Raw genomic sequence first — 6,000 nt, 5'->3', positions numbered from 1 at the left:
TAGATCAACTTTAACATACCACCTTACAGCTGAAGGCGGAAGGAACGGCACCTTCTGGAAGGGGTCCGGTGATCTTCAGATTATTTCTCCAATAACAATTGTCATAGGAGGAATGAATGGAATGCTTTGTTACAGATGTAATTATTATGTTCCTCCCTCCTCCCGCTTCCTAAACAATACCTGAAAATGGGGAAGCTGTGGGGTTAAAGACATAACATACATAGTGGAGAAAAAAGCTATTTTATGACATTTTGAGATGACTACGTCATCTCAAAAGTAAAGGAGCAAAGTACTTAACCCCAATTTTATTTACTTAGCACAACATTCGTACTGAATTTCACTGTTTTGAAAAATTTCCAACTTTTATCCATAAAGCTAGAAATATATAACAATTTGTGTGGTTTTTGGGAAAAGTCAAGAAAGTCTTAAGAGGCAGAGAAAGCATTGACAGCTGCGGGTCTTGCAGCGGCGGCGTGCCCGTGTGGCTGCGTGCGCGCGCGACGAGCTGGGCGGGGCGGAGCGGCGGCGGGGACGCGCTCCGGGCGGGGCGGGGCGGGGCACAGGGGAGGCGGGCGGGCGGGCCAGCGGGGGCGCGCGTGCGCGCGCGCGGGGCCGGCGGGTCGGTAGGGGGCGCTGCGCACCAACGCGGCGCTCTGCCTGCCCCCGGGTGCTGTCCGCGGCGGTTCGATTGGAGCAGCCGCCGAAGAGCGCTTGGCGCCATTTTGAAGCGGAGAGGAGGAGGAACGGCCGGGCTGGCTGCGGAAGGGGAGGGGGGGAGGAGGCGATTGGATGCGGCGGCAGCGGCGGCGGATCCCGGAGAGCGGCGGAGTGAGAGGAGTAGCGAGTCGGGCACCCGGAGGTAGGAAACAATTCAGTTAACGGGAAGAGAAAACCTCTCTCTTCTCCAGTCGCCGCGCTCCATTTTTTTCAGCGCCCGCCGCCGCGGCTGTGTCTTGGCGGGGCTCAAAGCGGCGCCCGCCTGGCAGCCGCGACTCGCCTCCCGGCATCGGGGGCTGCAGCCGCCGGCTGCGCGGCGGCGGCGGCGCCGGGAGGAGCGGGGCGCGGGCCGGGGGCGTGGGCCGGGGCTGCCCGGTGGGGGTGGGGAGGGCCCCGGGGCGGGCGCGCTCCCTCCACGCCGCGGGCTCCAGCCGCCGCCGACTAGAAATTAAACTTGCCGCCCTGGCCGGGCCGGGGCGCCCGCGGCGGCGAGGGCGGCGGGGCGGTGACCTTGCGCGCGGCCGGGGGTCCGCGCCGGCCGCCCGCGCCCCGCCGCCTCCCCTCCCCTCCCCCCCGCGCCCGGCCGGCCGGCCGGCGGGCGGGCGGCTGTTTCCCGGGCGGCAGGCGGGCGGCGCGGCGCTCCTGTTGAATCCTTCTCGGGCGGGCGGGTTTTCCATCCCCCCTTCCGGGCGAGGGGCGGGGAGCGCGGGTCCCGGCTGGACCCCGAGCGCTGTGCGGGCCTCGGCGCCCTGGACCCCGCCGCCGGGTCCCCAGCGCCGCGCAGCTCCTCTGCTCCGGGCGGCGACCGTGGGCCGACCGAGTGACATTTTCGTACAGTTACTTGCCGGCGTCCGGAGGTATAAAGCGCGCCCGCCGCGCCTCCCGCAGCTGGTGCAGGGGGCACCCGAGGACCCGGTTTGAGAAGGAGTCCTTCCCCGGGGGTGAGTTTCCTTTAGGAAGCCTCCGAGTCGGAACGACCCGTGCCAGCCCTGTGCGGCTGTAGGAGTTGACGTTCGTGCCGTCTCTTGTCTGGGTGACAACCTGAAAAGTTTCTGATCGGGAGAAGGATTTGGTGTGTGGTTCTTTAGCTGTTGGCTGCCTTTTGGTATATGCGTTAAAGCTGCGCTCAGCAGCCGTCCAGTTATTCGAGGCAAATGAATCTGAACCCTGAATCCCGGCACCTCCTCGTCTTCAGAGTTGCCTCTTCCTGCGTTCCATTTGTGTTCTGTGTAATCTCGGGGTAGGGTTTGGAAGAGCAGGTCCCTAACCAGTTAACACACGTTTTAGGCATCTTAGCCAACCCCCAAAGGGAACCCTTTATCTCATTTTGGAGAACGTGCCTTGAACGCTCTTCTCACACTTGTGTTATGGAATGATGGATGGGCAGTTCTGTCCTGAACGACCCTATAAACCCTGTTTAGTAAACCATTCGGAAACTTTGGATGTAGCCTTTAGACGGTGGGTCTGCGGTCTTGAGTGAGTTGGGGGTCTTCTGCTGTTTTCCTAATAACCTTTAAAAATTCAAGTGTGTTTATATATGAGACGAGCTGTAAATAAGTCATAATTATTTAAAACTTGAATGGCAGTGTAATCATTGTTCTCAACACATGTAGGTGAAGTTTCAAGATAGAGCATTTTCCTTACTCACGTATGTGAGTGAGTGAGTGAAGTCGCTCAGTCGTGTTCGACTCTTTGCGACCCCATGGACTGTAGGAGCCTACCATGCTCCTCTGTCCATGGGATTTTCCAGGCAAGAGTACTGGAGTGGGTTGCCGTTTCCTTCTCCAGAGGATCCTACTCACGTATGGAGTGGTCAAATAAAATGGTTAAAAACATAAAAATGGTATTAAGTGAAAAAAAGGGGGGCTAGAAAGGACACTTATTTAGGTTGTACGTATGTCAGAGATGTTAGCAGTTTTAGGGACAATAAAATGAGCATTCTTACGGTGTATGCAGGTCAGTTTGTGAAACAATTAATTTGGTATCGTCTGGTGATAGCAGAAAACTTAGTTAAAATTTGTAGTGATTTATAGGTGAAAGTTTCAACATGGAACTTTTTATGTTGAGGTAGATTTATTCTGAAAAACTTAACTAAAAAATATCCCCTTGAATTAGAGCATTATTCTTTCAAAATAAATTTACAAATGTATGTGGAAGAGTGCACTTTAGACATTCTTTGATTACTGGAGTAGTTTGTTTGTTTGTTTGTTTTTGGCCTTTTTTGATCATTAAAAAAATTATCCTCAGTGTTTTACTTAAACATGTATTTTAAATGACAAGGTAATGTTTGCAGATTCTTTACCGTTTGAGCCACCAGGGAAGCCCTAGTGTTTGTATTGGCCTTTGTTTTTTCGTAAAGAACTTTTGTGCCCTTTCTTTGTTGTTGTTGTTGCCCTTTCTTATTTTCTCCTTTCTTGTTGAGGTTGATTCTGTTTGTATTAACTTTATTTTTTACAGCAGCTGTCACTTTCATTCTTGTCTGGTTATGCCCCCGCCCCCCCCCCCCACCTCAAGAATTAGAGGTAATGTGATGTTGAACATGATTCATATTGTCGTGGAATGTTTTTTACTAAGGTTATTTGACAAGCAATTCTATTGAATTAGCTGTTGATTAAAAGTTTAAATTTTTAATTTATTTAAAAATTATTTTTCATCTTTAACTGTCACAGAGAGTTACATTTTGCGGATCAGGCTTTGTCAATAATTTGTTAAGCCTAAAATAAAGTGATACTCTATAATAGACAGGGCTTGCTCTGGTGAAGAGGGCAAAACTTTGTGCAGAGGGGAATATTTTGGGAGATTGTGTTCTTTCTGCTTCTTTTTCTTGAAGATTAGGATTGTCCTCTGTCTTCCTCAGTGCTCCTTTTTTTTTTTTTTTTAAAACCAGGGGTGCCTAGAACTAACAGGAGAGCTCACGGTGGTTTGACTGGGATGACAAGTACTGTGTATAATTTGTATTAAAAAAGAATAAATTTGTATTTCCTTTGTTAGTGTTAGCAGGCTATAAGGAAACTTAGATCTCCAATCATCATATGCATGAGAAATTAAGTTCAGATTGTATTTCGATTGATTTATCCAAAGTCACAGTCATATTCTTATGATGGAATTGAGACAGCCTCTAGATCTCTTGGAGGCTTAGAGGCATCCACATGGCCTGTATTGTTTTATTCAGGACTTAAGCAACATGTACACTTATTGCCAGACAGCGTAGTATTCTCTATTCCCTTCTCCCTTTTTCATTCATTCAACCAAGAAATAAAGTTTGGAGGTTAACCATCTGTTTGAGAGTCTGGTTTTAATAATTTGTATCCAGGATTCAGTCCACTTAAATTGTCTCAGAAGATAACCTCTTGCATGTCTCTGTCTTCTGTAGTTGCTTGATCTTTTTATTGTGTTACAATGCTTGACAAATAAATGCCTTACAAAAGGCATTTATTTATTCTTAGTTAAACTTATAAGCCAGAGTAACTTGGAAGTTAGTGTTGAACTTTATTTTGTTGTAAGATGTATGTATACATGAGTGTGTATTTTTTCACTTTTAAACTCAATTTGCTACACAAGTCATTTGTCACTTCCAATTACAGTAGGTGTTTGGAGAAAATTGTGTTTGGTTTTTAGTATTCCTGTTTGGGAATGTTAAAAAGTCCAAAAATCCTTAGTCCAAAAATAAACCCAGTAATTTTTTTGAGAGTGTATTTACTTGTTACGCTTATTTAAGAAGCTGCCAAATTGTTCAAAATTTTGTCTCCTTAGAGTGTAGAGGTCAGCTTTTCCTCACACTACACTGTCATGAACCACCTGGTTATAATCATTTTCCCCAATAGTTGAAAAAGGTTTTATAACCCTTTCTAACTAATTAGTTCAATTAAGGATAAGTTTGCTTTAATTGTTTCAGTTGGTAGGGGTGATCATACACAGTGAGAAAAACATGAAGATTAAGCTCAGATTAGTTAAATTTAGTTTAAAAAATAAATCTTATAGCCATTACTCTGAGATACTTAAAAATATACATTATAGTTACAGTGCCCTAACTCTAGGTGGCTCAGCGGTGAAGAAGCCTCCTGCCAGTGCAGGAGACCTGGGTTTGACCCCTGGGTGGGAAAGATCCCTGGGAGGAGGTAATGGCAACCCACTCCAGTATTGCCTGGAAAATCCGATGGACAGAGGATCATGGCAGGCTACAGAACATAGGGTTGCAAAAAGTTGGACATGACTGAGCACATCAGTAGTAAGCAATTATTAGAATACTTGGTTTAGCAGTGTAAAGTTTACAAGTTAGCTCAGAGGAGTGGAGGAAAGACTGATAAGCAGGAAGCTAATATGAGGCATTGTTAAAGGCCCATAATCTAGAAGTACTCTACTGACTTTCCTCTCTTTGACAGAGAGTGCTCTGACCTGATTCAGTTTAATGAACAAATATTAAGCTTCATGTATCCATTGTACCAGGGATGACGCAACCAACAAGACTGAGGCTCTGCTCTGTAGAAGTTTAGGGTGGTGGTTGGCCACTTGCACCAAGGCCGTGAGAGCTGAGGAGAACCAAAGTAGGACCCCTGTTGTTAAGTGATTCTGTGAGGGGCAGGCTCTCCTCCCTCTGCAGTGGCAGCTGAAGTTGCTCTTCTTTATGTGGGAGAGCGAAGGAGGAGACATTATAACCACAAGCATTGTCTCTCTCTAGGCGGGAATGGTTAAGGGGGCCCAAAAGGAGACAAGTCTGTGGTTCCCTGGGCAGGGTAGGGATTCTTTTTCTCTTTCATCTCTCAGATTGTTGTAGAGAGGTAAGTGAAGAGATTTTAAAGAAAGTCCTAGATACTTATCCAAAATGTATTTACAAAATACATCCCTAAGTAGTTGAAATTCCATCAGGCAATTTCAGTTAGCCTTCAAATATTGGGATGGGAGTTGGGTGTGTGTGTGTGGAGAGTTGGTAGTGAGAGTAATTGTTAAGGTTGAGAAGGAGGAAAGAAGTACTTTAAAGAATCGTGGATTTTAAGCTAAAAGTTACACATGTATATGATAAAATTCTTATGGTACAGAAAGGTAAAAATAAAAGCTACTTTACAGTTTCCCCCTAAAAGGTAATCCATTGTTAGCAGTTTTCAGAAAGTTTACTTTTCAAAATATTTATACAGAAAAGTATTATACCTTACTTGTTGTTGTTATAAAAAACTATCTTGTTTACTTCTTCCTGCAGTTTACTTTTTTTCTGTAGTTAATATCACATAGCTCTTCTCATATTGGCGCATATAGATCAACATAATTTAAAAATAATTAGAGTATTAT

General features: G+C 46.1%; 1 protein-coding gene across 6 annotated transcripts in view; it reads left to right on the top strand.

Annotated features, from left to right (window-relative positions):
* Positions 1 to 345: 345 nt before the first annotated feature.
* PDS5B (PDS5 cohesin associated factor B) overlaps positions 346 to 6,000 on the top strand; it is a 192,376-nt gene continuing 186,721 nt past the window's right edge. For 2 of the 6 annotated variants that reach the window (XM_061434810.1, XM_061434809.1), the window contains exon 1: positions 346 to 859. The gene's annotated coding sequence lies outside the window, so the exon portion shown is untranslated. The remainder of the gene's footprint in view (positions 860 to 6,000) is intronic. The other 4 variants (XM_061434808.1, XM_061434807.1, XM_061434812.1 and 1 more) reach the window with 3 other exon arrangements.

The sequence above is a fragment of the Bos javanicus genome, chromosome 12 (genome assembly GCF_032452875.1).
Source record: "Bos javanicus breed banteng chromosome 12, ARS-OSU_banteng_1.0, whole genome shotgun sequence".
Lineage (NCBI taxonomy): Eukaryota > Metazoa > Chordata > Mammalia > Artiodactyla > Bovidae > Bos > Bos javanicus.
Note: the sequence above shows the minus strand (reverse complement) of the source record. Positions and strands in the feature narration are given on the sequence as shown.